Below are 6,998 nucleotides of genomic sequence, written 5' to 3' on the forward strand. Positions count from 1 at the left end.
TTCGTAATGGGAACTACAGTCTATGACAGGCCTTCGTATAGCCCCGACAAAACGATACTTCCCTATATTTGGTATTTTGGTAATTTTAGCTACTTTATTCACCGGATTTTCGTATTTGAATATTGTAATGGCTTATGGCAAAAGTAGGCTATGCAGGTTAACGTCTTCGTATAGACTCCAATATAATGGCTTCAATTGGTATTTTTAAGATTTTAACAGAATTTTTTAACGGATTTAATTTTTTTGAAAATTTTCCAAATTTATTCCAAATTCTGGAGGATATTCGATGTGCACAAAAAACCGGAAATCGGCTAAAGATATGTATGGGAGCGATATCCAAATCCAAAGGTATTTCTGAACTCTATTTGGTACCAAATATCATTCTTGTGGAGTGCATATTACGCATGTGAGGGACTTGAAACCCCTAATAGGATGAAACAAATACATGGGAGCTATAGCTGTATCTGAATCGCTGTTTTCCAAATTTGATGTACTTGTTTCTAGACTGAATTCGGTCGGATATGCAAAAATTCAGGTCATTTAGTCCTTAGGCCAAACAAATATTGTGAAGAAAATTTAACTTCACAAAAAACTTACAAACTTGTGTAAACTTGTGAGATGAGAAAACTGCAGCCAACTTCAGACTGCTCTCATTTCTAAGCCACTCGTCCGACAACTGTTAAAATTATACCAGTGACAGCTCATTATATTGTTTACAAGCGTACAAAAGCATTTTGGTGAGAATTTTCCAGAAAAAAATTATTTGTGATGGAATTCAAGCGTGATTGTGTGATTTCTTTATATTTTGCTGAAAAACCAAAAGTGACTATCGTTAGAACACTCCAGCATTTAAATGTGAATTAGTCTTTTGTGTCTCGAAAAATCGCTCGTTGCCGTGATTCTGGTAGCGTAGCGTACCGACGTCAAGGAAGTGGATGGAAGAAAGCATCATCATCAGCAGAAATGGGTTGAAAAGTAAAGAAGCGACTTGATCGAGTCCTGCGCCGCAGTGCCGAAAAATGGCTCATGAGCTGAACATATCGCAATATTCCATTCGGAAAATATTGAGAAATGAGCTCGGGGTAAAGCCATTGAAATTCCAAAATTTGCAAAAACTTACACCGCAACAGAAAGAAAATAGACTCAGAAAAGCTTAAGAGTTGCTTCGCTTGGCCGAAAGTAGTGAACTACCGAATTTGGTTTTCTCCGATGAGAGAACATTCGTTGTCCAGCAGTTTGAAAACAAACAAAATGTTCGTGTTTACTTGCCATAGAGGTCAGCTGAAAATGTGCACTTTCGGTTGGCCACCAGAACTCAAGCGCCGGCCATGGTGATGGTGTGGACCGCCATAACAACCGATGGTCTCTCTCCGCTCGTATTAATCGACCGTGGCATCAGAAAATGCCGAATATTATCGCGAAAATATTCTGCAGGGTGTATAAAAGCATTGGGCACGCAAACATTTAGGCCGCAGACCTTGGCCATCCCAACAGGGCTCAGCACCATTGCTCTCAGCACGCGCCACCCAAGAATGGCTACAAAATTAGGTTCCTCGCTTCATTTCAAGCGCACACTGGCCCCCAAAATCTCCGGATACTAATCCCGGACTATTGTGTCTGGAGTATTTAAGAAAGCAATGTTGGCACTAAAAAATACCAAAGTGTCGATCACCTCAAGCAAGAGCTTCGCCGGGAATGGGCCAAAATACCGCAGAGCAACATTCGGGCAGCGTGTGACGGTTTCATTGCCCGGTTGGAGGCCAAGGAAATTTGATGCTATTTCCGACAATTTTTGCTTTCATTCAATAAATTTAAAAAAAATGTAAAAATTATGGGTTTTGACTGTGTTGTAGTTTTTTTATCTCACCCTGTATATGTATTATAATATTATATATATATATATATATATATATATATATATATATATATATATTATATATATATATATATATATATATATATATATATATATATATATATATATATATATATATATATATATATATATATATATATATATATATATTATAAATGGTGCTCTTCTATCCGCAAAGGGAGAATTGAATATGAATTTATCTTCAGGTACATAAAATCGAATCTTGAACTTATCAATAGGTATTCCAAAGGTTACCGCCACAGCGTTATCCTGAAAATAGTCGCTGAATGTGGCGATTTTGGTTGAATCTTTAACTATTCAATATAAGAAAATGTACCGCTCTTCATAACCCGCCCATTGGATCCCCTCTTGACCCGGTAATATTATCCTGGCCGACACAATGTTAGTCGTTATCATTATATATATATATATATATATATATATATATATATATATATATATATATATATATATATATATATATATATATATATATATATATATATATATATATATATATATATATATATATATATATATATATATATATATATTATAAATGGTGCTCTTCTATCCGCAAAGGGAGAATTGAATATGAATTTATCTTCAGGTACATAAAATCGAATCTTGAACTTATCAATAGGTATTCCAAAGGTTACCGCCACAGCGTTATCCTGAAAATAGTCGCTGAATGTGGCGACTTTTGGTTGAATCTTTAACTATTCAATATAAGAAAATATAGCGCTCTTCATAACCCGCCCATTGGATCCCCTCTTGACCCGGTAATATTATCCTGGCCGACACAATGTTAGTCGTTATCATTAGTATCCTTGAATTGTGTTAAACAAAAATAACTGAAATTGCGATGCTATTTCATTTCTCACCTCATTCTCTAGTTAAACACTTATTTTTGAATGGACTAGTGGGTAAAGTGTGCACTACTAGTTGTGTTTCAAGTGCGGGTCTATTCATTTGCTGGGTGTTCACTCTCTAATTAGGTGCTACCTAAAGAGAGAGATGGTAGCCAGATTAAACAGTGATAGAATGCGCGTTTGATATATGATTTTGCTTTGCATCCTCCTTTTTTCTCTTGTTTTAAATTTTCTAAACAATGAACTAAGCAAACATGAAGGACACTCACACACAGAAGGCATGGACGAACTAAAGAATGAAAAACAAGAACTTGTTCATAATGTGGACGAAAAAAAAGAAAAGAAAAATGTGAACGATGAGGATTTTTTGTGTTTTTTGAAGTCGTCCATTTGCCGCTCATTCATGCAAAGGACAAATAATGGACAAAACGAACCGACAACGTTTCTGGTGGTCGGCAGAACAAAGTAGTATTTGCCATAGTGGATTGTGTGTTGCACACTGAAAGGACACAACACAAGCAACACATGTACACTGTTGTTGCAACTAATCTAATGGTTAGGGATCTATGGTCATATGGGGGCTTTGAAAACAACATCCATGTGTGAACCAAAGGACACACTCAAAGTCCAATGTGAAGAAAAGAAACAATAATGCTTGTATGTGTACCAAAAGTGGTAGTGATGAACAGAATTGAAAGTTTTTCGAAAAAGAGAAATAATTTGTTCCAATATAGAGAGGGATAGAAATGTTTAAAATTCATTTAACACAAGAAACAAGCAGGCTGGTCATCAGCAAAATCGTGGCTTTGCTGATTAGGTTCTTGAAAATCATGAAAATGATCCGGAATCCCATCTAAAATCATTTTGACTGACGAGGCTCATTTCCACCTTAGTGGGACACGGAAAGCCCAAAGTTTATTCTTAAGAATCTCTACATTCATAACTAGTGATTGTTTATTGCCGCTTATGGTCCGGGGTCAGAGGACCTTACTATTTCTAAAATGAGGTTAGATCAGCAGTTTGGATTGTGATTGTTTGGAGCACTAATAAACAGGTTCTGCTTCTAACTTCAGGTTTAACAAATCAGTAAGATGTTTAACTTTACTCATAATCTTCATAAGTGGGTTGTGTAGGTTTGTCAGGGCATGTGTTACATGCTGGAAAAACGTTTTCCCACATTCTAGTCAATTCTCTCCCAATAGGAATTCAGATGAAATCACTTTCTTGAACCTAATTGATCCAAAAATAAAGTGGTTTTCCTAGGTAGCCTTCTTTATGTACAATCAATGGGGGTGGATTCCGAGGAAGACATGTGTTTTTTCTGCCTTTTGCCACATTTTAGGATTTCAACCATCCTGGTTTTATAACAGATTATTTGGAATCGATATGTCTTTTTGTAAGTTACAAAGAAAGCAAAATACTATAATATTTATTAATTATTTTTAAAGCCGGAAAAACTGATTTTGTCTGTAAATCAGTTGATTTTGTCTATAAATCTATAATCTATATCTATATATTCAGACGCTAGGCTAGCCAATTCGTCTGCAATCTCGTTGCCTGGAATACTGTAATGACCAGGAACCCAACAGAGTTTAATGGACAACCTAGTGTTTTCCAAGGATCTCCTGTATTCCAAAACAGCCATAGACTTAATAGTGGAAGAGTTTGAAGCTTTCAGTGCCGCCTGGTTATCGACGTATATAGTCACCGGACCACTAACCTCGTTGTTCCTAGTGATTAATAGGTCTATGGCTTTTTTGACCGCAGAGGTTTAGTCCTGAAACACGCTATAGTAGTTGTTAAACTTGTAGACATGTTCAAGAACATTAAGAGTGTCACAGAAGACACCAGCTCCCGTTCCGCATTCCATCTTTGAACCGTCATGTGGATTTCTACGAGCCCAGGCGTACCTATCAGGACTTCATGACTTTTTTAAGGAATGCCAACAGACTAGAGCTCCATAGGATAGGATTTGGTGAACAATGGACTCATACATCCATTTAATTATGTGTATATTGAGGTCCTTTTTAGCTTTTACCTATGAAGTTCTTGCAAGAATAGTGTGCACTAAAGCCTCTGTTTGCTCGTTCCTCGGTGTTCCTCTTCCAACTTTAGTTGGAGGATAGTGTCGAGGTATTTGGCGGCCGTGGATAGTGACGAAGTATTTGAGGAGAAATCTGAAATCTCGAAAAACCTGTTGTTTTGGATACCACAAGTTGGCATTTCTTTTTTAATGGCAATCCAATGGGTGCCTTTAAGATAGCATCTTAAATCCTGACGTATGTGTTTACTACCTTAATATTGCACTGCCTACTATGTATATATCTAACTCTAGATTTACTTCTCGAGTGAATAGTGACCCGGATGACAACGTGGGAGATAATTTGAAATTGCAAAGTTCCTGCTACGACAAAGACGAACACAATGCCTCCTTCTTAATTATTTGGTGTAGTTAATCATCAGCTATGCTTCTAAAAGGAGAGTAATAATAATGTGAGAACGTTCGATTTATAGAGCATTCAATATTTAAGGGTATAACTACGATAGAACCAGGATCTCCATATGGTCACGCAAGTGTCATGGCGTATATGGAAGAAATTAGATATCAAACATACTAGATACTCTTTAGGAACAATTTAATTCGATGAGTTACACAAAAGTATGATCGGGAAAACTAACCAAAAGCTAGCCACCACAAAAGCCTTGCTTGTATTTTCTGATTATAACAAAATACACTGGGCTAATAATCAGCATCTTTTACAATATCCCCAAACGTCTTGTTAATTCAATTCTTATTTAATAATTTGTCCATTTTTCATGGCAAATATTTTATAACATTTGCTTTGGAACCACAACAAAATTACATTTGTTTTGTTTCCCCATTGTCCGCACGTTTTTCTGTCTCTGTTCTGATATTTTAACATCAACTGCTCTGTTAAAAATGTAAACAATGTTAACGCAAACCCCTAATGAAACGCCGTTCACATACAACAACATGGGCTCTGTAGTTCTAAGGCAAAGAAGAAAAAAGAGCAACAACAAATTTTAATACAAATACAAAAACAACACATATTTATTTATATTTACCTCTGATGAATTGTCTATTGTTGTTGCTGCTGTTGTTCTAGCTCTAGTAACAGCTAATTATTGTTGTTGCTGGGTTCTGATAATTAGTTTATTGCCTGTTTTACGCAGCATTTGGGCCACAGACAAAAAGAAAACAATCTGTCACACAAAAGGGGGTGGTAAAAGGGTTGGTTGGAGTGCTCAACTACAAATGCCAATGCAAAATAGGAAAACACAAATAACAATAGTTTTCAACAAATTATTACCAATATTTTTTCTCTCCTTGCTATTGGGGAACAACAATGCACTTTTCTCATTTAATTTCTGGGTATTTTCACAACTTTTTCTGCACTTTGCTTTTCAACCAAGACCAGAAAAATGTAAACAAAAATATTATTTTTTCGCTTCTTCAGCTGCTGCTCGCTCTAACTTTGGTCAATAATAATTTACACACATACGCACGAACTCATACACAAACTAAACAACACACAACACACCAAGTGTAAACCACGACCGACAGAGAAGCAATATGAGAATATTTTTTCTTCATTGGACTTTGCAAAAAATCCCAGATTCTTTTCGCGATATACCAAAACACGTGAATTGTGATGCAAAATTAGGCCCGCTTCAATTGTCACGTACACGAGAATGTTATAGTTTGAGCTTTTACAGAGAATATTGGAAAAAATCTGATTAGATTTAATGGGAAATTTAATTAAAATCTTATTTACGACAGCCACAAGAACTATTAGGGATACGTAGGTCGACTTTTTGACTAATCAATGGGTAGAATCATGTGCAAAACGGAATCAACCAAAAGAATGAAATTCAAAGTAAAATAAAACTAAAATAATCTTTGACACATATTTCTGTGTTAACTGATGTTTACACGAGGCAAATTATATTTAATCGGAACTGCAGAGCGCACATTAAAGGTAATAACATTTTTTTCCATGGAATTGAAAAATTGATCAAGTTGAATAGTATTTTTGAAAGAAAATCCAGGCTTATCATTCATCACAATCAATATTCGAAATAAGGAAATATATTAAATAAATTAAAACCTGTTGAATCTAATTTTGAGTAATTGTGACAGAAATCAAATATGGGTTTCCAAAAAGTTTCCACACCAACGCCGTTGGCGTTTTGCTTAACAGAATTTATGCTTAATTCACATAGCACAT

General features: G+C 35.6%; 1 protein-coding gene across 1 annotated transcript in view; it reads right to left on the reverse strand.

The window, feature by feature from the left end:
- The window catches only part of LOC101895484 (calmodulin-binding transcription activator 1), a 180,981-nt gene extending 174,410 nt beyond the window's left edge, over positions 1 to 6,571 (reverse strand). The window contains exon 1 of the mRNA XM_059120576.1: positions 5,836 to 6,571. The gene's annotated coding sequence lies outside the window, so the exon portion shown is untranslated. The remainder of the gene's footprint in view (positions 1 to 5,835) is intronic.
- Between the last annotated feature and the right edge of the window lie 427 nt (positions 6,572 to 6,998).

The sequence above is a fragment of the Musca domestica genome, unplaced genomic scaffold, assembly GCF_030504385.1.
Source record: "Musca domestica strain aabys unplaced genomic scaffold, Musca_domestica.polishedcontigs.V.1.1 17, whole genome shotgun sequence".
Classification (NCBI taxonomy): domain Eukaryota; kingdom Metazoa; phylum Arthropoda; class Insecta; order Diptera; family Muscidae; genus Musca; species Musca domestica.